Here is a 21,192-nt window from a genome sequence, read left to right as displayed (position 1 = left end):
GAGCGGCTTCCTCACCGTATGCCCCGTTTCCACCGTTACCACACTCCAGACCGCTGCCCACCCTGCCAGGATGTGCTTTTATAAACATGCCACCCACGAGCTGCCCTTCCTCCTTAGGTACTTTCATTACTTTGCATTCCCTTATGTTCATAAGGTATTTCTGTACAGAGTTCAGGCTCTATAGCTGCATTGCCTGGGTTCCATTTTACTTTTGCTATCTAACAAGATTAGCACTAGTGGCTGTGGACAAAATACCTTTGCTTCTCTGAGCCTCAGTGACCTCATCTGAGCAATGGGATTAATGTTTCCTTGCCCTTCGAGTGACTAAGTACACTAGATGAGCTGTTAGCTGCAACACATGAAAATGGGATTTGGCACATCATGAATATGATTAGGGCACAGAACTAATTCCCAAACTCCGCTCTGTTTAGTTTCTGCAAACTGGAAGCTTTCAGTTTGAACAATACTTTCTCTAAGACCCCAGGTCAACTGTCTATGGTGAGGATACTTGGCCATGCTCTATCAATCAGTGCTCACCCACCACTGCTTCTTCAGTGAACCCCGTGTTCTTCAGGAAGTTCCACAGGGCAGAGCCATGTGTCTGTCTGTTCAGAAGGTCCAATGCCTGTCAGATAGCCCTAAGTTGGACAGAAAGACCAACAGTTTTAACATGCCCTGCAGCCTGAAGAGAGGAATGTGGCTTTTGGGAAAGCCCTGTCTTTAGCTTTTCCATGTGACAGGAAGCCAGGAGTTTGGCAGAGAAGCATCAGGTGGACCTTAGTGCCACACTTAGTTAAATATTTTGTGTTTGTGTGTGTGTGTGTGTGTGTGTGTGTGTGTGTGTGAGAGAGAGAGAGAGAGAGAGAGAGAGAGAGAGAGAGAGGGACTCACTGTGTAGCTTGAAATGACCTTACACCTGGTATGGAGCCCAGGCTGGCATTGAACTCACAATCTTCCTGCCTCAGCTTCTAGACCTCAGGGTTTTGTTGTTTGTTTTGTTTTGTTTTGTTTTGTTTTGTTTTCAACTTAAAGGGGAATCTTTGCTTTACCAAATTCAATCCTGACTCAGGTGCCAAAATCACAGAAAAGGCAAGGTTGTGAGGGAGACGGGCAGGAACATTTCTTGAGTGCCTAAGTGAGGCTAGAAGACCGCTGTTCAGTGTTTTCCTCTTGTTCTTTGGAGTGTGTGGATGGGCCATCCCAGATTGACTCCCTGCAGCAAGAGTAGCTACCAGTAGTTCCCCATGCCCTCCCTCCAAGGTAAGGCCAGGTACCAACCCAGGAACCCAAAGGGTGAAGAAAACCCAGACTGGAGTGGAGGCAGAGACTCTGGGAACAGATCCTGCAAAATGGAAAGGACCAAAGCCAAAGAGGTGGGAGGAGGGAGTGAGAAGGAGCAGGAAGAAGAGCAGTCAAGAGGTGACATAGAGCTATTCCTTTTGGTCCCTCCTCTGGCCATGCCTTCCTGGCTGGTGCTGGAATGGAGAGACTGGACAAATACATGAAAGCAGCCGCAGACAGTAGGTAAGGAGCTGGAGGCTTGGAGCCAGCCATACCCACAGCTCAGGCAGAGTTAAGTCAGGCTAGCTGCCACTTTGGTGTTTGTGTGTGTGTGTGTGTGTGTGCATGTGTGTGCATGCGCACTATGGGTGGCACTGGTATTCTGGACAGCATCAGGAAGTGGGCACCCCATTGCCACCAGTTCCTAGCCCAGTGCTGCCCTCTCTCCTCGGAACAGGGGAGGCTGCCTGCTACTGTCCCCAGAATTCAGGTCTCCAAGTCATGCTGCACTCACCTTGGAGTGCCTTGTCCCCCCCCCCCCCCCCGTCCTGTTCCCACATGCAGCTCCTGTGCACACTTATTTTCCCATCTGGCACTGGAGCCTCATGCTCTTCTCAGAAGCACAAGGGAGGTCACAGTGGCGTCATCTAAATCAGATTTAATTGCTTTTAAATTCTGCACAAGTCTAGATCTTATTTATCTGGAGCAATGCATTCCCTCCTGTGCCCCTTGCCCTCCAGTCTGTCTCTTTTGTCTCCCTAGATAATTTCATTTCTACTTTCATTTTATGTATGCATACAGAATTTTAGTTTTTAAAGGTCTGCCATAATATTTGTTATTACTTATTCTGTATGGTGTTATTTTTCTGTATTTCATTTCTTTCTGTATGTATTGTAACGATGTCGATGGAAACCATGGCTTAGCACAGGCCAAGCAAGTACTCCGCTGCTAAACTGTTGTCCCAGCTGGGGAACTTCCTTTCAGGATAGAGAAGGGACACTGTGAAAAGACAGGTGGCTTTTCCATAGGACCGGTTAGGATCAGCTGGGCCACAGGCTTGATGACTCTGGTCCACTGTATCTTCTTGAGCACTGCTTCTCAACCTGTGGGTTGAGACCCCTCTGGGAGTTGAAAGACCCTTTTACAGGTCACCTAAGACCATCTGAGAACGTAGATATTTATATTATGGTTCATAACAGTAGCAAAATTATAGTAATGAAGGAGCAATGAAATAATTTTATGGTTAGGGTCACCACAACATGAAGAACTGTATTAAAGGGTCACAGCATTAGGAAGGTTGAGAACCACTGCTCTAGAGGAAGAACTGAGGTGTCAGAGGACCTTATGGGACAAAAACACACAGCCATGCCTGGAAAACACTATGTAATGTCTATCAGGGCTTGTCACCACCAGCAATGACCTTAGGGGTTAGAATCAGATACTAATATAGTTCTTCATTTGTTGTTTTGCTGTGTGGGACATTAGGACCCAGAGCCTCATGCCTGCCAAGCAAAAACTCTACCACTGGGTTGCTTCTCAGCCCACAGTCCAGGAAAGTGGAGCCCAAGGGAAAGGGCTTAAACTTGCCCGGAATCACAACATCTAGTAGGTAACAAGAAATACCATAGAAATAACCCAGATGCTCATGCCTTGTGGGAGTTCTAAGGTATTTCAGAAAGGCCTTTGACATTCACATGCCAAAATATCAGTTTGAACCTCAGTTTGATGTTTTGTTTGTTTGTTTTTGTGAAGCTAGGAGATTTGGAGTGATGCTAGCAAAACCGTGCAGATAACTCACACCCAAGCCATGCCTGCTCTTAGGACTTGCAGGATAAACAGCACCAGGCCCTGACATCCTGGCTCAATGTAACTTCTTCAGAGCAGTGGCTCAGAGGGGAACAGAACATTGAGCCACTGACAGAAAGGAAAAGGGCTGCCTGTGTGAAGCTTAATTCCTCTACCTCAGCTGGAACTGTGACACATTGCCTTGGTCCTAGAGGGCTTAGGTCTATCTATACCCAAGGTGGCCAATCCTGGTTGGGGAGACCCTTGCCTACGTCTCTGAGCCTTTGAGAGCTGAGCCTCCTGAGAGCATTCCTTTGAACTCTATTAATAAGGCAAACTGAACTGTAGCCCCTGCAAATCCTTGCCAGATGTCCCCAGCCTAATTCCCACACCTAAAGAGACATCTGCCTAGCTGGCTCACAGGGAAGAGGTGGGCTAAGAGGGCCAGCCAAAGACCTCAGGACTTGTTGCCCCAGTAGGCATTGCCCATCATTCAGAGCCCACCAGGAGGGAAAACTGGCACTCAACAGCCACTCTGTCCCACAGCAGAGCCCAACCAGGAGATTGTCCCGGTTAGGCCAGTCCAGGCCAGCTCCATACAGGCCTGAGGAGGTGACAACCCTATCGACCAGCTCCTCCCGGCCCCCCATTTACATCTTGATTACATTCCTTGGGAAACCATCCAGGCCGCATTCCGCCTGGCAGGCTGCTGGGAAGACCCACAGAGCACTATGGCAACGCTGGAGGGGCCTGCCGGGCCTGCCGGGCAGCAAGGAACCGTTCCACCAGGCTGAGGAACCTCCCTTATAGGGACAGCCTGGATTCCTCAACTCCACCAACTGCAGCCTGCCCTACGCCATCCGGAATGTCCCTGCCTCAGCCTGACTCACCTCTGTATCTCCAGCCAGCCCTCTCTGCAGGGTGCATCACAGAGCAGAATCGAATCCAGTACTCCCTGGCCTAAAGCCTTCAAGGCCTTCTCTTGGTTTCATCTTCCTCCAAAGCCACTTCCTCTCTGGCACAAGCAGCAAGCCTCGGGTGTGAGGTGAGCACTGGAGGATGTGGAACTGTCACTGTGGCCTTGGCATTGCCCTTCCTAGTTGTCTCGTCTTGTGGAAAACAGTCCTTTATTAGGATCCCACCGAGTCACAGAGAACCCAAAAACCAAGCAGTAAGTCCCATACGCTGTTCCCATTTTCCTAATTTGGTATGAAATACTTGACTACTTGTAGAACCCTAAAAGCACATCCACAGATCCTTCAGCTTCTCAAGACATCAGAAGCCCTCTCTAATGTCCCTCTCCAGGCAAAGGAATGAGCCTTGTGTTGCCCTTGCGTCTCTACATGCCCAGGGACCCCAAAGAAAAGACAGAGTTCAGAGAGAAGCAGCTGACTAAGTCCCCACCCCTTCCAGCTCTGACACCAGGCTGGGGCTGCAGTAAATGGGACTACAGTGCTCATGCCCCAGTACACCCCTCCAGTCCTTTCCCCGCTTCCTGTCTCCTCTTTCCCCTCTCTTCCTCCCTTCCTCCTTTCCCCTCTCTTCCTCCCTTCCTCCTTCCTCTCCTCTCCTGTGCCATTTTAGCAGTGAGCCTTTCACCGAAAGCAGAGCCCTGAAGTAGATAACAAATCTGCTCTTCTGGAGGCATCTAGGAGCACTTCAAAGAATCTCATTGGAGAAACAGTCGGCTAGAGCTACCTATGAAGAGCTGCCAGAGCATCCATTTAGCATGCACCCCTTCTGCCCTCTCCTCTCTAGTCCCCTCTGCTCTCTTTGACCTTCCCCTCTCTTCCTTCCTCCCTCCTTGCCTTGCACAGTGCACAACGGACCTTCCTTATAGAGCCCTCAATTCAATGCAGTTCATCTCAGCCTGCCTTCAGGAGTGGGCAAGGGCTTCATGCCAGTGCTGGGCTGTAATTTTAGGTCCCTGGCTTGGCCAGACGGTGCTTGCCAGTCACATGAGCAAAGGCCCTGGAGCCAGGCATTCCTACCCAGCCTTTTAAACTATAATCAAGGCAGGGGTGGTGGCACCAACTCCAAAGGGGTGCCAGAGACATTTTGTTGTCTGCGGGGACTAGAGAGGGTCAACAATATTAGGTGTAAACACATCCCTGTGTTCAAACCCCTCCTGATGTAAGGCAGGGATGAGACTGTGGAGGGAGCTGTGGGTTGGACTTCTGCTTCGAGGCCAGCATCTTCAAATATACCATGCTTCAATGGGAGTCTCCAGAAAGGACCCACAATAAGATCCTGTTCGGCTATAGACAAGGAAAACAAGGCCAATGAGGGGCCGAGTGCCAAGATCTGAGCAGGGCTCCCGAATCACCTGGACTGCTCCTTTGGGTGGCTGACAGATGCCAGGCATGACAGGAGGCACTGGGCACTGAGGAGACAGTTGGAAATAAGCACAAAGTGTCTCCTCACTGAGCTGTCAGCCGAGTCAGGGGTAACAGATAAGAAACAAAGTGGTTACACAGAATGGAGGGCAGAAAGTGAAGAATTAAAGTAAGGAAAGGGCATGGAGAAGGCAGGGTGGAGGGAAGGGGGCTGCCAGTAGTGTTTCGCTGGGAAGGTGAAGCTAAGCCAAGGCTTCAAAGGGATGAAGGGGTTGCTTGTGCATCTTTCCAAGGGAAGAATATTGCAGGTAGAAGCCACAGGGAGTACAACGGCCCCGAGGTGAGAACACAATGATATATTAAAGAGAACAAGGAGGAGGAGGAGGACTGGCTTGCTGGCTGGCTGAAGGGATGCTGGTTCAGGATGAGAGGTAAGAACTAAAGAAGAATCCTGCAGGGCTATGAGTGGCCATTGAAGAACTCCTACGTCTGCCGTGTATGACAAGCACCATGGTAGGGTTTGGCACAAAAGATGGCTGTGATCTGACTGGGTGCCAGTAAGACACTCTTGGCTGCAAGGTTGAAAAGAAAGTGTCTGGAGGCTTCTGCACTGACCCAAGAGAAGGCTAATGTGGGCTTTGAGCGGTGGGTGGTGCCTAGAAGTATTTTGAGCACAGAGCTCAAGGGATAAAAAGTGTGTGGGAAGAGAACAAGACGCTTTGGTCTACATGGCATGCCCAGAAGCTGGGTGGAGGGCGGGGCTAGGGAGCTGGGGAGTCAGGCTCAGGCTTCTAGGAGCTCTCAGTGCAGTGGTGCCTATGGGTCCAGTCATGATATGCTGCTGCTGTGTGAGTGAATACAGTGGTCCAGTAAGCTGGAGTGCTCTCAATTCAGATGTTGAAGATGAAGAATAAGAAACAGACTGTGACCAATATATAATCAAGAGTCCTGAAAAACACTGTCTAAAAACAGAAGTAGGAGTCTTAGGCTGAGGTATCCTTCTGTGGCAAAGTCATAGACTGCTCTTCTTTCAAGGCCGCAGGCTGTCCCATCCAGGCTAGTCTCTTGGAGGAATCCTGCATGCGGGTGTTTCTCAGTCACTGCCTAATTGGTGAGTCAATTGGCGACCATGGGAGGAGCACCTTCTGAGAGTCTGAAGCCAGGCCAGCTGGGAGACAGGGCTTCCTGGGTAAAAACAGAAGGAGGATAAGTAACTGTTACTGCCGGGCGTGGTGGCGCACGCCTTTAATCCCAGCACTCGGGAGGCAGAGGCAGGCGGATTTCTGAGTTCGAGGCCAGCCTGGTCTACAAAGTGAGTGCCAGGACAGCCAGGGCTACATAGAGAAACCCTGTCTCGAAAAAACCAAAAAAAAAAAAAAAAAAAAAAAAAAAAGTAACTGTTACTCTGGGCACCTAGGGCCAGGGGCTGGGACCTGGGCTGCCATGAAAGGAGTGACTAGGTTTTTCCATCCTCTTTTCTCTATCTCCAGGGCCTCCCTGATGCTGTGGAAGGCAAGCCTGTGGAGTGTGGGACTACAGATCCTGCCCAAGCTTGCACATAGATGGGTGGATCAGGACCCCAAGGCTGCTGCCCCTGGAAGAGCAGTATTAGTCACTTAACGTGGAGATAGGAGCTCAAGGCCCTGGGCTAATGCCTACTTCAAGACAACTAGTTCTGATACTCAGGCCAGAAGGATCCAGAAACCTCATGGCCATCTATTGTTTAATCTACTAGTACAGTACAGTAAACCCATGGAGAAGGGTACAGTTGAGCCCCTTCTGTAACCCCTCAACTCCACCTTTTTATGTCAGAAGGCAAATTGGTGCTGGCAGACCCCAAAGGCCTGGTGCCTACAGCAATAATAGCCTTTCTGAAGGCAGGCACTGTGCTAGACTCTGCACATATGAGTCCTTTGAAGTCAATGGCAAGCCTATGAGATATACACTATGTATGCAACTGTTGTAGAGATATGGAAATGCATCCTCAGAAGACTGAGTTCCATCCCCAGGGCATACTGCTAAGAAGATACAAAGCAAGGATTTGAACTCACCAAGGAACATATACCTATTTTAGTTAAAGGAGGTGTTTAACTGTGACCTCGGAGTCACACAGCCAAGGCTGCCTAGCTCCTCTGGCAGGGAAGAGGAGAGCAGGATACAGCCCTCCTTTCTGGCACTTTCCATTTCTCTGTTCCTATCCACTCCACTCCTCCCCACCTTTTCTTCTTCCTGTTTACCTCTGCCCTCATTCCTGAGGCAAAGGGTCCTCCATCTGCTAGATCCAGAGAAGCAAAGCCCAAGGCTGGAGGTTCTAAAAGGGGAAATAATTTGGCTTAAAAATGAAGGACAGTGAGGACCATAGAGGGGTGTCATGGAAGATCATGCTACAGACTTGGGCAGAGCCCCCTAATGCTGCAATGAGGGTCTGACCTGGCTCCAAACCACTGTGGTCTGGCTCCCTCTTGTTAGCAAGGAATGATGAATTTGAGAAATTACTGGAAGGATTGGGGGAGACAATGAATTTCCTCATCCACATTCAGGGAAGGTTTGGAGAGGCCCCAAGTCCCCTTCCTTAACTCTGGTGCCACACCTTCCTTAAGTCTAGCTACATGTCTTATCTTCTGTAGCCCTGTCATCTATGAGATGAGCTCACGGAAGCTCCCTCACGACATAGAGCTCAACTGGAGCTTTTCTTAGGAAGCAAGGAAAAAGTTACGTTCCTTTCTTTTGCTCAGACAGGGTCTCATTATGTAGCCCAGGCTAGCCTCAAACTTGTGATTCTCCGTTAGCTTCCCAAATATTGAGATTGCAGCCATATGCCACCACATCTGTCCGAAGGTCCTTTCTTATGCAACCCACAATCCTGCTGGCCCATTTTATATATAAGGAGACAGAGGTTCAAGGAGAAGTAGCTTGCCCATGATCCCACACACAGTGTATGAGTGACAGGGCCTGGCTTCCAGGAGTTCTCTCCCGTCCACCTGTCTCCCAGAGCGTGAACTCTGGGTAATCTGCTTAGTCTGACCCTCATAGTTGTATGACCCTCAATGGAGGGTATTAAAACATCATTTGTAAAGTTAGCAGACACAGTAATAAGCTTCATCGTGGCATGTTCTTAAGTATATGCCATTATACTTTATTTTTCCAAGTAGAGATTTAACCAAACCTGTGGAACAAAGCCTGTTGTGCTCAAGTCTGGACTCTTCTGTTTACTGTGAGGCTCTGTGCAGCCTCAACATTCTATGCACTTAATTTCTTCATTTTTAAAGCAATGGGGGTGATGGCACCTCCCACGGGCTGTAAAAGTCCTGTGGGGAGGGAATGAGCGCTACCATATAAACCACCGAGAACAATACCTGGCCTGTAAGAAATGTTCACTCAGTTGGGGTTCTTTCCATGGCTCCTCCTTCAAGCCCTAAGCCTGCAACTCATTTTGACATGACCAACCTCAGGCCCACCCTGCTAGCTTTAACATCGGAGGCTTCTCTGACCCTATCCCCACAGTCTTTTTCTGCTTACTGTGCTCTGAACCTGATTCTCTGTCCTGATTCTAGGCACAGCTTGATAGCATACCCAGTATTCAACTTTGCCAATCCCTGCTCTTGTCACTGGGTGACCTTTCTAGTGCCTGGGTGATCTGTACAGCTCTCAGAATCTCTCTGTCTTGCCTTTGTTGGTCCCCTTCAGGCTTGGAGTCCACACCTCTATCCTAGCTCGCCTGCCACTTTCTGTTGTTGCTTGGAATCGTCTGCCCCTGGTATCAACTGCCCCTGGACTCTGCCTGTTGCTATGACTTCAGGTGGGGCTACAGACTCCCAGAGCTCCTTGACTGCATCCTTCACCCACCCTAATGCTGACTGTCATCATACCTCTCCAGACAGCCCTGCTCTGCCAAGGAACAACTCGGTGTCCACTCTGTCCTGTCTGTGGAGAGTAGATGAGGCAACCTAGAAGGAGCAAAAAGAAGCCAAGGGGTTTCTTTTGGCCAAGAGCAATGGCCCAGTGAGCATACAAGCAAGTTCTGTGTGCTCCTAACCCCCTGGCAGAGGCTCTGCACCAGCTACCATGCTCTCTCACCTCCACAGCCTCCAGTCCCTGGAGAGGAGGACTAGGCTCTAGTTTGTGCCTGGCTCCAGCAGGCAGGGTCAAGTCACATCCACACAAGTACAAGAGGGGAGAGAAGAGGGAGGAGGAGGAAACACAAATGGAAGAGCCCAGCAGTGAGGCTCTGGCAGGGTGTGCCTGGAGGGAGGGAGGGAGGGAGGGAGGGAGGGAGGGAGGGAGGGAGGGGAAGCCGGACCCAGGGCTATTTCTGTACAATAATACAGGGGAAGAGGGCCAAGCTGACAGGACAGTGATTAGTCTTCAGGGAGCAAAGGCGAAGACTCTGCCGGCGAGCCCAGGGCTGGAGGAGCTGGCCCGGGGCCCAGTCCGGTGGGCTGGAGCAATGATTTCAGAGGCCGGGAATCTGAGGCGAGCTGAGCCCAGGGACTAGGGAGCAGAGAAGGTGGGAGCAGGGTGAGAGGAGCCAACCATCCTGCCTGCTCCACTTCCAGCATTGGAAGCTGGGAGGGGGTGGAGCTGGCTTGCCCCAACTGTCAGTCGGCCACTCTGGGGTTATCTGGCTGTGGGTAGGGGCACATTTTCTGAAATGCACACTTCCTGGGCTCTGGCCTGTGAGGGAGATGGCGTGAGAAAAGGCCAGAAACACAAGGCTCGGAAACCTCGGGGGAAGAGTCAAGACTTGGTTTTCTTTCCCACGGGATTTACAGTCATGGGGTCTGGGAGAGGGAGTGTGAAAGGGTCAGGTCATAGAGAGTGACAAGGAGATCACATTTACCAAGGGTCCTTGCTGCTGTGTCTCTTGCTGCATGTTAGCACACTGAATGTCCCTAAATAGCAGGTAGGGTAGGAGTGACCAAGCTTGATTTACAGTGAGGGAGGAAACAGATGCAAACGGATTGTCCAAACATCATTCAGTTACAGAGAAGCAGTGCACCCAGTTCTGCCAGGCTCCAAAGGCCCGTTGTCTGTCCAGAAGCACCCTTGCAACAGGAGGGATTCTGCTGGGTTCTTGTCTGAGACTCCTTGGTCTTGAATCTGCCTATTTTCTGCCAGGTACATGACTCTGGGGAAGCTATTTCACCTTGTGGCCATAGGTTTTTTTTTTTTTTAAATCTGTATGATAGATGGAACTACAAATATTTTTAGATTGCACACTGCTGAGTGTGGTGGTATCCAGGAGACTAAGGCAGGAGGATCACGAGTTCAAGGCCAACCTGGGCTTTGTAGTGAGACTTTGCCTCCCAATGTACAAGGGGAGCAAGATAGGGGTGTAGCTTATTGGTGAAGTTCTTGCCTATCATGGGTAAGACTGAGTTCCATCCCAACCACACAAAAGATTGCTATGTAAAGTAAATCGGCTAAAATGCAGAAGGCATCTAAAATAGCCCTTGGCACGCTCTGCCTGCTGAGGAGGTTGAGTTGAATATTTCGCCACTCTCCTTCGTAGGGCATTCCAGAGGGAGGAGCGTGAGAGAGGCAAGAGAGCTGTCGGACGAAAACACAGTTCAGGGGGTCACTGCAACCCCTTAGAGCTGGCATCCTCCCACATTTGGACAATAGCATCTAGAGTCTTTAAAAGAGGGCCTGTGTGATGAAACAATTGCACTTCTGGGAATTCATCCTGCGGAAAGAATAGGTCAGCAGAGACGTACTTATCAGGATGTCCATGGCCTGATTATTATAGCACAGAGGAAAAAAAAGTGGCTTGGCTAAAGGAATTACGGTGTGTCCATGCAATGTGGCTAGGGAAACCAAGCATGTCACTCTACAGCACTGATGTAGAAGGATATTGCTAGGACAGTAGGCACGGTAGTCAAGGCTGGATCGAGACAGTTAGGGGCTCAATATTGGGAAAGAGAACCTATTCCTATTTATGGAACACTGAAAATTGCCTGGCAACGATTTTTTGAACATTTACGGCTTCTATTATGAGAAAGAAACAAGGAACAAAATGATTTCTCATTTGAAAGCAAAATCTTGAAGCTTTAGAACCTATCTCTACCTAGGAAGGGGTCCTAGGTGTTAGGCCTCCAGGCAGGAGTGCTCTCCCAACTTGCTCACGAGCTAGCCCAGCATTTCAGACTCCTCGCTGCTGCTTGCCAAGAAGCAGGGGTAGAGCAGAGAGTGGAAGCATTAATGGAGTCAGCCAGACAAATGTGGACGTTCCCTGCTCCTAGAAGAAAGCCTCAAAACCACCAGTCCAGGTGACCTTGCTCAGCCGTTCATTCATCTGTTCACTCAAAAATGATTTACTGAGCAATTACTATGTACCCAGACCAAGTGGTGAGGACACAGAAATGAGCAAAAGTGACAGAATTCCTTGTTCTCATGGAGATTTCAATCCATAGCAGAGAGGGTATGAAGTCTCTCTCTCTCTCTCTCTCTCTCTCTCTCTCTCTCTCTCTCTCTCTCTCTCTGTGTGTGTGTGTGTGTGTGTGTGTGTGTGTGTGTTGGGGCCGGAGAGGGGACAGTTCACATCAAGGCAGCCAGGAAGGAGAGAAAGAGAAAGATGGAGGGGAGAAGGGGATGGCTGTGCTGTAGGTACTCTTTTGCTTTATTCTTCTTGGGCATCTCAGCCAGTGGGAGAGTGCCACCTACATTCAGGTGGGCTCTTCCCTGTGGGCTAGTCCTCTAGAGAAATACTCATCCAGATAGAGTCTGATCTGTGCTTTATGAATTCCCCCAGGAGCTTCTCAATCCAATCAAGTTGGCAAGATTGCCCATCAGAGTGTGTCGCTGAAAACAGAGGAGATTGAAATCAACAGCTGATCTGGGTGAGGAAGCCAGGCATGCGCACAACCAGAAAGCGCACATTCCAAGCAAGTGCAGCGCCCCTGAGGTGGCAAGGCTGCTGCTGAATGGGTTGAAGTATAGAAAAGAGGCCATGCAGGCTGCCAAAGGGACATTCCAGGTAAATCTGGGAGAGGAAGGCACACTAAATCAGGGCTGGGTGGGCAAGCCATGGTGAACGTTTGGCTCTTATTCTAAGTGAAACGAGAAGACAGGACAGAGGTCTCAGCAATGTGACAGTCACTTGCCTACATTTTAGCAGTATTGCTTTGGCTGCTGTCATACAAGTAGACTGATGTAGAAATAATTTAAAAAGGAGAGACAAGGAAGCAGTTTAGAAGCTATGACAGTAATCCAGGATATGTATCTCAGACCTAAGTGGAAGTGAAATGAACTGTCCTTTCTGCTTTGACTGCTTGCTGAGCTCAGATGCTGCACCAAATCCAGAATGATCTGTGGCAAGCATCCCACTTTGGTGAGAAGATTGGGCATGCAGTGGGGCTATCCTTCTTCCGTGTACGACCTTTGTGTGAGGTATTCACTATTGGATTCCTCCAGGGCTTAGAGCAGGGGTTGCTTGACTGGAGCTGAGCACAGGAATGAATGTGGTGGAAGTACAGACAGGGGAGTAAGGAATTCAACCCAATCGTGGGAGGAAAAGGGCGGGGATGGGTGAACATAAGTGATCTGCTCATTAAGCCAAGCCCAGAGGAGTAATTTCTGCCTCAGAACATATGCGCAGGCGCAGACCAGCCCTTATCTCAGCCTCGCTGCTGGAATTTGGGTGTAACTATTCTTCCTATTGGCCACAGGAAAGAGATCCTGCGTGGGTAGGATTCCTCCCCTCTTAGAAGGGAAGCAAGTCCAAGAGAATGCATAGAGCTAGTTTTCCTCAGTAGGAAACAGGACCCAAAGCATGGGCCCATCTTAGTTCTCTCTACATCACCCTGTCTTCCTGGTACACTCCTGTGCCTCCTACACGTTTCATCCCCATTTGATAACTCAGCAACTTGTCTTCCCAAGTTCTTTGTTCCCTTTCCTCTGCTTTCCCCTAGAGCGATCCACCAGCCCTTGGGTTCCTTGAAAACCCTTGCTTCATTCAGTGCAAATGCCCTCTTAACCTTGAAATGTCTCGAACATTTTTCTTAGCAAGATTCCAATTCCCTGAAAAACATATCCCCTGATAGCTGCCATCAGCATGGGAGCCTCACTTTCCCTTTAGCTAGAGGGTTGGGAGATTGACTGATTCTGACCATGGATGCCCCATTTTCTCTGCCTTCCATGAGTAGTATATCCTGAACCCACTAATACTAAGGTCTGGGAAAGGGCTCATAAAGACTTATCAAGCATACTGCCAATAAAATAGTAATGTTTTAGCGAGCATTTCATGGATTCAGGTTTAAATGGGGCGGATTAAGTCAGTACCCCCAGTACTGCCTGCCAGCCCCAAGTCTCACAGAAACTTTAGAAAAGGGATCTGAATATGTGTTGTTAAAGGATTACATGTAGGATAAGAGTCAACTATGACAAAATGGTGTGTGGTGAGGAGGAGAGAGATGAGAGCTAGAGCTGACTTGGCAGGGAGCACAGCGCAGGCCTCACAGAAGAGGCATCGCAGACACTTCTGAAGATGATGGGGTATTCATGCTGACAATACATGGCATGACTGAAAGTCCCAAGACACAGAATTGGCCTTCTTGCACCTTTCCAGAGCACTGGAAATTTGTTTCCTAGGGAGGCTGGACACAGAGGCAACACAACAGTCCTGCTTCCAGAATCTCTGGGGTAGAGTCATCTCTACACTGAACCACAAAAGCCTGTACCCTCTTCCCCTACTCAGGCAAGCACCCATGCACCCATGTTTCTCCCACACCTCACCAGAGCGATATTTGACTGTTCCCTTAAAGGCCAGAAAACTCACTGCCAGTTGAAGACTGCTGGGATCTGCATGTAGATTTCTAATCCTCTTGTCACTTCCCAACCCTTAAAAATGAGTGGCTAGCCAAAGACCACCAGACATTTCAGAAAAGTCTTCAATGTCCAAGACAAAGGCCAAACAAACAGAAAAGCCAACTCAAAGGAAACAACACAGAGACAAGGCGTGAAAGAAAATTAAGCTAACAATCATACTTTGGTGACTTCAGCAACAAAGGTGACCTTGGTCTCAAGCCACATGCTGTGTGGCCACTATAGTGATACTCTATGTCATCATCAGGACTCCAGCTGAAGGAGCAGCTTTCAGTCTGGGACAGCATTGGACTCATAAAAGAAGGAAGCAAGGTAGCAGAATGGCAAATGACTTGCAGTGCTTGTGCTAAGAAATGGAATTTGTCACTTCAACTCCCATTTCCGCAGCCAAAACAAGGGACACATTGACATGTAGTGTCCAGAATGCACAGAATATTTTGTTGCATAGACAAGTCAAGAGACAGAATAGCATATGTTTCTACAAGTCCAGAATATATAAGAATCCACAAAATAGAAGCAGAAAGCATTCAAGGAGGGGAATAGAGTTAATGAATTGCTGATGTGGTAGCATAAATGCTAAATTAACTAAGTCAGCAAGAAGCCAGAGCTTTGAAATGGAAGATAAAGTTGGCAACAATGGAGATGAACAAAGAACTGAAAAAAAAAAACACAGAAAACTACAAGAATGCACTAAGAGCCCCAATATGTAACTCAAAAGATTACCAGAAAGAAAAGAGACAGCTAGGAGAGGGGAGGAAGCATTAATGAGCCACTTTCTCCAGGTGGAAAGACACAATATCTCAAATTCCTCGGAAGTGGAAGGCAAGTCCCTATTGCTGAAGACACTATACACTTCAGATGCAGGACCCAAAGGCCCCTGAGTTGTAACTGACCTGAAAGTGTCTTCTCTAAAGATTAGCTTTCATGGTACCAGAGGACATCACACAAACTTCTAAAGGAATGAAGAAATCAACAATCTTTTCTAGCCAGTATGGTTATGAACCACAAAATTGACCCATGTGGCATGATAACCCTAAAGGTGGAATAGTGGTACTGATACCTTTGTGGTAACCAGCAGCTTTCTGATTGGACTTCAAGCCTGCTCAACAAGAGGGAGATCATGCCTGTACTGAAATCCTAGCCAAGTACCCAGGGGTTATAAAATCATGGATTTTAGAGAAGCTACAATTACCACTGCAATAACTACATTTAAAAAATATTTGTCTATCTACCCAGAGAAGTGTAGTCCTCACGTCTTATGGAGGAAACTCTTTCCTTGCAACTGACATTGGCCATTACAGAAAGGTACAACAAATCAAAATGCCAGTTCAGTGGCTACATTGACAAGGAAACAACTTACACCTAAGGCTAAGGGAACATTCTAGGGAAGGGGGGCGGGGTGTTAGAGCCAGAAGATCAGGGAGGTTTTGTGTCTCCTAATATCAGAAGCTACAGCCATAAATTATTACCAGCACAACTGCCTATATGTGATCTGAACACGGGTAACAATAGACTGGGTCACACGGACAAGAAAAGCCCACCATGCCTGAACCCTGCACAGGCGAGGAAGAAAGGGTGAGGAGAGTCATCTCCATGAAAGAGCATATCAACTGGTTATGTAATACCAGTCCTGAAGACATGCATACAAGTAACATATACAGATTATCCAGGTTATAGTTACCAATAGATACACATAAACATATGCATATAATAAAAATTAACTTAACAAGAGTTCATGGACATAAACAAGAGTAAAAAGGGGCACACGGGAGGAAAGGGAAGAGGAATTGATGTAATTATAGTATAATCTCAAAAAATTAATACATAAATAAAATACATAATAAAAACCATCTTTAAAAAAATTGAGAGGGCACCGCAAGCAGCAACGCTTGAGGTCAAGATGTCAAACAACATGGCACATTTTGGTGCCTTTTAATACACTTCTCAAAAGCATCCTAGCAGGTTCCAAACTAGGTGCGTGCTGAGTCTCTGGAATCAGAGCAGTGCTGGTTGTGTTGCTACATGCCTTGTTATCACAACACTCAGGAGGTAGAAGCAAGAAGATCCCAAATGCAAGACCAGCTTGGGCTATAGAGTGAGATTCTGTCTAAACAAAACAAAATCCAGGCATCAATTATGTAACAGAGACGCATCCATTCATTCACTCACTGATGTTGACTGAGCACTTGCTGGATGCCATGTCCTGTGCCCTGTGCCAGGGATGTGGTAGGCAGCAGAGGCGAGTCCTTACTCTCACTGAGTATGCCTTGTAATGGGACCTGAGACAGGCAGCAGAGAAGAAGCACAAACACAAACCTGCTTGCCCAGCAGCCCCTACTCTAAAGAGGGAAGAGTGGAAGAAGGTGGGCAGTGGGGACTTCAGCTTGATGAGTTCTGGAAGGCCTCACCAAGGCCTTGAAATGAAAGTCAGTTACAATCCAGGAAGATTTGAGAAGAGATGCAGTGTTTCAGACACTCTATGTGTGACGGCAAAATAAAGAAAAAGGGAAAAGAAGGAAGAAAAAGAGAAAAGGGAAAAGAAGGAAAAAAGAGGGGTGTCAGAGAAACAGAAAGAGAGTAGAAAAGTTGCCAATCATCTCTCCCAATCTGTCACTTGGGTTTTAACTTTGTTTATGGTGTCTATTGTCATACAGACATTTCAGAATTCTGATGCCATCAAATGGACCAGTCTTTTCATGAAGAGGTTTTGCTTTCTGTGGTGCTATTAAAAAGGCTTTGTCTACCATCAATAACATAGCTATACTTCTCAATATTTTCTGATTATAGCATTATGTTTTTTCTTTTACATCTTTGCTTTCAGTGTGTATGCCATTTCATTTTTAAATGGTGTGAAGAAAGGACCTAAATTTTTTCCCAAATGGGTAGCCAATTGCCTCAATACCATTTATTGAATAGACCATTCTTCCCTCCACTGATCTGAAAAGCCGCCTTCATTAAATAACAGATTACCACATACACATGGATGTGTTTCTGGGCTCTATTCATGTCCATTGTTCTCTACCTCTCCCTGTGCTAGGTCTGATGATTAGGCCAGTAATCCTGCCTCCGGCCAAATTGGCTCTTTAGGGCCCTTGTCCATCCTGATTGGCCTGAATTTATGCCCTGCCCATTGTTACCTCCTCTGAATAGCGCTCTAGCGCACAGCTTTCCTTCCTGGAAATGTGTAAAATATTTTGATGTGTGGTAAAGCAAGTCTCCCTTCCTATTGTTCTTCCCTTTCAAAGTTGTCTCAGCTAGTCTCGTGCAGTTTCCCTCACACGTGAATTTTCTAATCAATTTGTCAAGTTCTGGGAAAACTCCTACTGGGAATTTGACTGTGATTGAATTAAGTTTATGGATTAGCCCTGGAAAAACTGATACCTTTACTCTGTTGAGGTTTCCCATCCTGGAACGTGCACGAACTGCCCTTTATTTAGAGCTCTTTAAGTGTTTCTTAGTAAAATTTTATAGCTCCTCTTTATATGTCTGGCACACATCTTCCTTGATTTTTTTTTTCCTTTAGATATCTTACATTTCTGCTCTGTTTGCGGAAGGGAGCCATTTATCTATTTAATTTTCTCATTGTCTGTGGCTGTTCTCTATTGATGTGTTTCAAAAGAAACTTTGTTTGGTAATTGTTTAGAATTTATAGGAAAATTCTGAAGGTAATACAGAGCTCTTGTGTTCGTTCTTCAAACTTCTTCTTTTTTTCATTACAAACAATTCACATTACTGTGTTGCCTTTGCTACAATGAGAGGACCAATATTAGTATTAATTAACGCCCATCGCTTATTCATATTCTCTTACTCCCCCCCCCCTTTCTGGCCTTTTATTTGGTCTGGGATTCCTTCCAGGATATCACGCTGCATTTAGTTGTGATGTCTCCATCTCCTTCTCTTAGCAGTGACAGTTTCTCAGAATTGCCCTGTTTCTGAAGGCCCTGACAGTCTGGAGGAGCAGTGCTCAGGTAGTATGGAGGATGTGCCCCAGTAGGGATTTGTCTGGTGTTTTTCTATTGAATGGGCTGCAGTTATGAGTTGTGGGGAGAAAGTCCACACAGGTAAGTGGCATCTCTGCCATGTCATATAAAGGGATCTCTGTCTTGTCATATGAAGGGAGTACGAGCAACAGGATTTGGAACTACTGATGATATTACTCTGGTAGCCTAGCATTTGCCACGTGTTTCCAATATAAAGTCATAGCCTACTCTCACAAAGTGTATTCTTTGGGAAGATTATTATGTGCAGCCTATACTTAAAAGAGTGCAGAACAGGGCTGGTGAGATGGCTCAGTGGGTAAGAGCACCCGACTGCTCTTCCCAAGGTCCGGAGTTCAAATCTCACAACCGTCCATAACGAGATCTGACTCCTTCTTCTGGAATGTCTGAAGACAGCTACAGTGTACTTACATATAATAAATAAATAAATAAATCTTTAAAAAAAAAAGAGTGCAGAACAACATCCCACCACATTGGGAGGAGAATCTCCATATAGGCTTTGGAATTCTTGTGCATGGGAGCTTGTCTCTTCTCCTTTATGAACTGATTGAGTTATTGCTTTGTATCAGTATCAACTCCTGTATATTTCCTACACCAGTGTTGTTTCCCAGATCTCTAATCTAGTCATTTCAGAGCTTTCTGTGGTCCTGCAATCTTTCTCAACAATGGGTTAGTTCTTTTGATTTGCTTTTGTGATTTAATTTTTAAATGCTCATTTACTTTATGACATAACAGATCATCCTGGTCATATTTTGCATATTTCCAAGTCCAGTTTTGAAACCAGCCATTTTTTCAAGGAGCTCTAGGTCCATTTATTGGGGAATGAGGTTAGAAGCCAAAATCTGAGTATGGGGTATGCACATTGCTGTTGGGGTGCCATTGTTCTAGTTTACTCATCTGATGAAGAAAACAATATCTATGTGCATACCAACCTATATACGCACATCTAGTAATATGGTTATATGTAACCATCCACACCTGCATATTAAACTATGTGAATTCATATTCATACCTTCAACTATACTCTGTCACCATTTGGATGATTTGAATCAGTTCCCTGTCATAATCTGAATCTAAAATGTCACCCAAAAGCTTATGTGTCTAATGCTTGATCCCCAATCTGTAGTGTTATTTTGAATACGGTAGAGCCTCAGTGAGATGGAACATGGCTGGTGGAAGTAGGCTACTAGGGGAAGTCTTTTGAAAATTAGACCTATCTTGGGCTTCATTCTAGCTCTCTTTTCTTGGGCTGCCCCCATATGACAAACCTCCACAGCACACTCCCAGAACTGCGGATTAAGCTGCTCTCACAACTTTGCCTTCCAATCATGATGTACTAAAATTTCTCTGAAACCATGGACTAAAATAAGGTGCGTCAATTAGTTTGGTCACAGTAGTTCAAATCCACTTCTCGTGCTCATCTATATACTCTAACTCCAACAGTGGGATACCAGGTTCCCACTACCCAAAATGTGTTCACCTAATTCCTATATGTATATATGCACAGTCAGACGTTATTAACCGGTACCCACAGGGAAACCATTTAACAAGCACACTACGGTGCTTAGGGGTTTCTTTTTAGATTTAGGTTTCTTTTACCTTTAGTCTTAATTGTGCTGAGATCTGGAGTTCCTTAAATCAGTACATCCTTACCCTCCATCCTTTCATAAGATTGCTTCATAAACTTGCTGTGCATTAAATTGTTTGTGTCACATGGTGCATTCCGTTCAGGGACCCCTGCTCTCCTAAAAGTGTTTTAAAATGTTTGTATACATTAAGTTCCTGCCTTGTATTAGAAAATCCTGTGTTTTTTTAATGCAGTGCAATGCAACCACAACTGTGGCATTCTACAGGATAGTTTTCTCACCCTAAAACTCTTCCATGCTTTCCCTACTCATCTTTCCCTACTCCTCTTGAGATTTTTTCTGCTATGCTATCATCGCTATAGCTTTGCTTTCTCAAGAATGTCATAAAAGTGGAATTAGGCAGTATCAGCGAGTATCCTTGTTAGACTGACTTCTTTCACCTGGCAGGATGTGTTTAAGCTTTGCTCATATCTCCCTATGACTTGATAGCACATTTCATTTAGCACTGAAAAACTTTCCATTGTACATACTGTCTAATTTTATTTTTATATATAGAATACATATACTTGGTTTATATTGTATGGATATGGTATATATTCTTGTATCCACCTACTCAGTAAGTCAATCTGTTGTTACTTTCTGGTTCATAAAATTAAAAAGGGGAGCCGGGTGTGGTGGTGCACGCCTTTAATCCCAGCACTCAGGAGGCAGAGGCAGGCGGATTTCTGAGTTCGAGGCCAGCCTGATCGACAAAGTGAGTTCCAGGACAGCCAGGGCTATTCAGAGAAACCCTGTCTCGAAAAACCAAAAAATAAAAAAATAAAAAAAAAAAAGAGGTGAATTAACTGAGCACTGTGGTACACACCTGTAACCGCTGTACTCAGGAGGTGGAGGCAGGAGGCTAAGTATAGCATCAAGCTTTTCTGTGACTCATTGTACTTTGGTGCTAGAGTTGAAAACTCACTACTAGCCCAAAGTTAACATGGCTTTCTCTTATATCTTTTCCTAGAAATTTTACAGTTTTTATCTTTTATTTTGGTTTATGATCCATTTTGAATTAGGTTTTGGGAAACTGTAAGGTCTGTGTTCAAGTTTTAGGCATTTGTTTTGACTTGGGAGTTTTGTTTCTTCTGATTGTGGGCATTCCCTTGTCCTAGTACCCATTTTTAAGACACTGAATTGCATTTACACCTCAGTTAATGATCGACTGACTATGTTTACATGGGTCTACTTCTGGTCTCCTTATTGTGTCTATTGACTTCTGTATTTATTCACATAACTACTAGATTGCCATGGTTGCTGTTGGCTTCATATTCAGCCATGTGAGCCCTTCAGTTTTGTTCTTCAGTAATATATTGGCCACTGTAGATTTTTGCCTCTATA

Source organism: Mus caroli, unplaced genomic scaffold (genome assembly GCF_978045245.1).
Source record: "Mus caroli unplaced genomic scaffold, Mus_caroli_1 scaffold_5, whole genome shotgun sequence".
Lineage (NCBI taxonomy): Eukaryota > Metazoa > Chordata > Mammalia > Rodentia > Muridae > Mus > Mus caroli.
The sequence above is the reverse complement of the archived record's forward strand: the minus strand, read 5'-3'. Positions refer to the sequence as shown.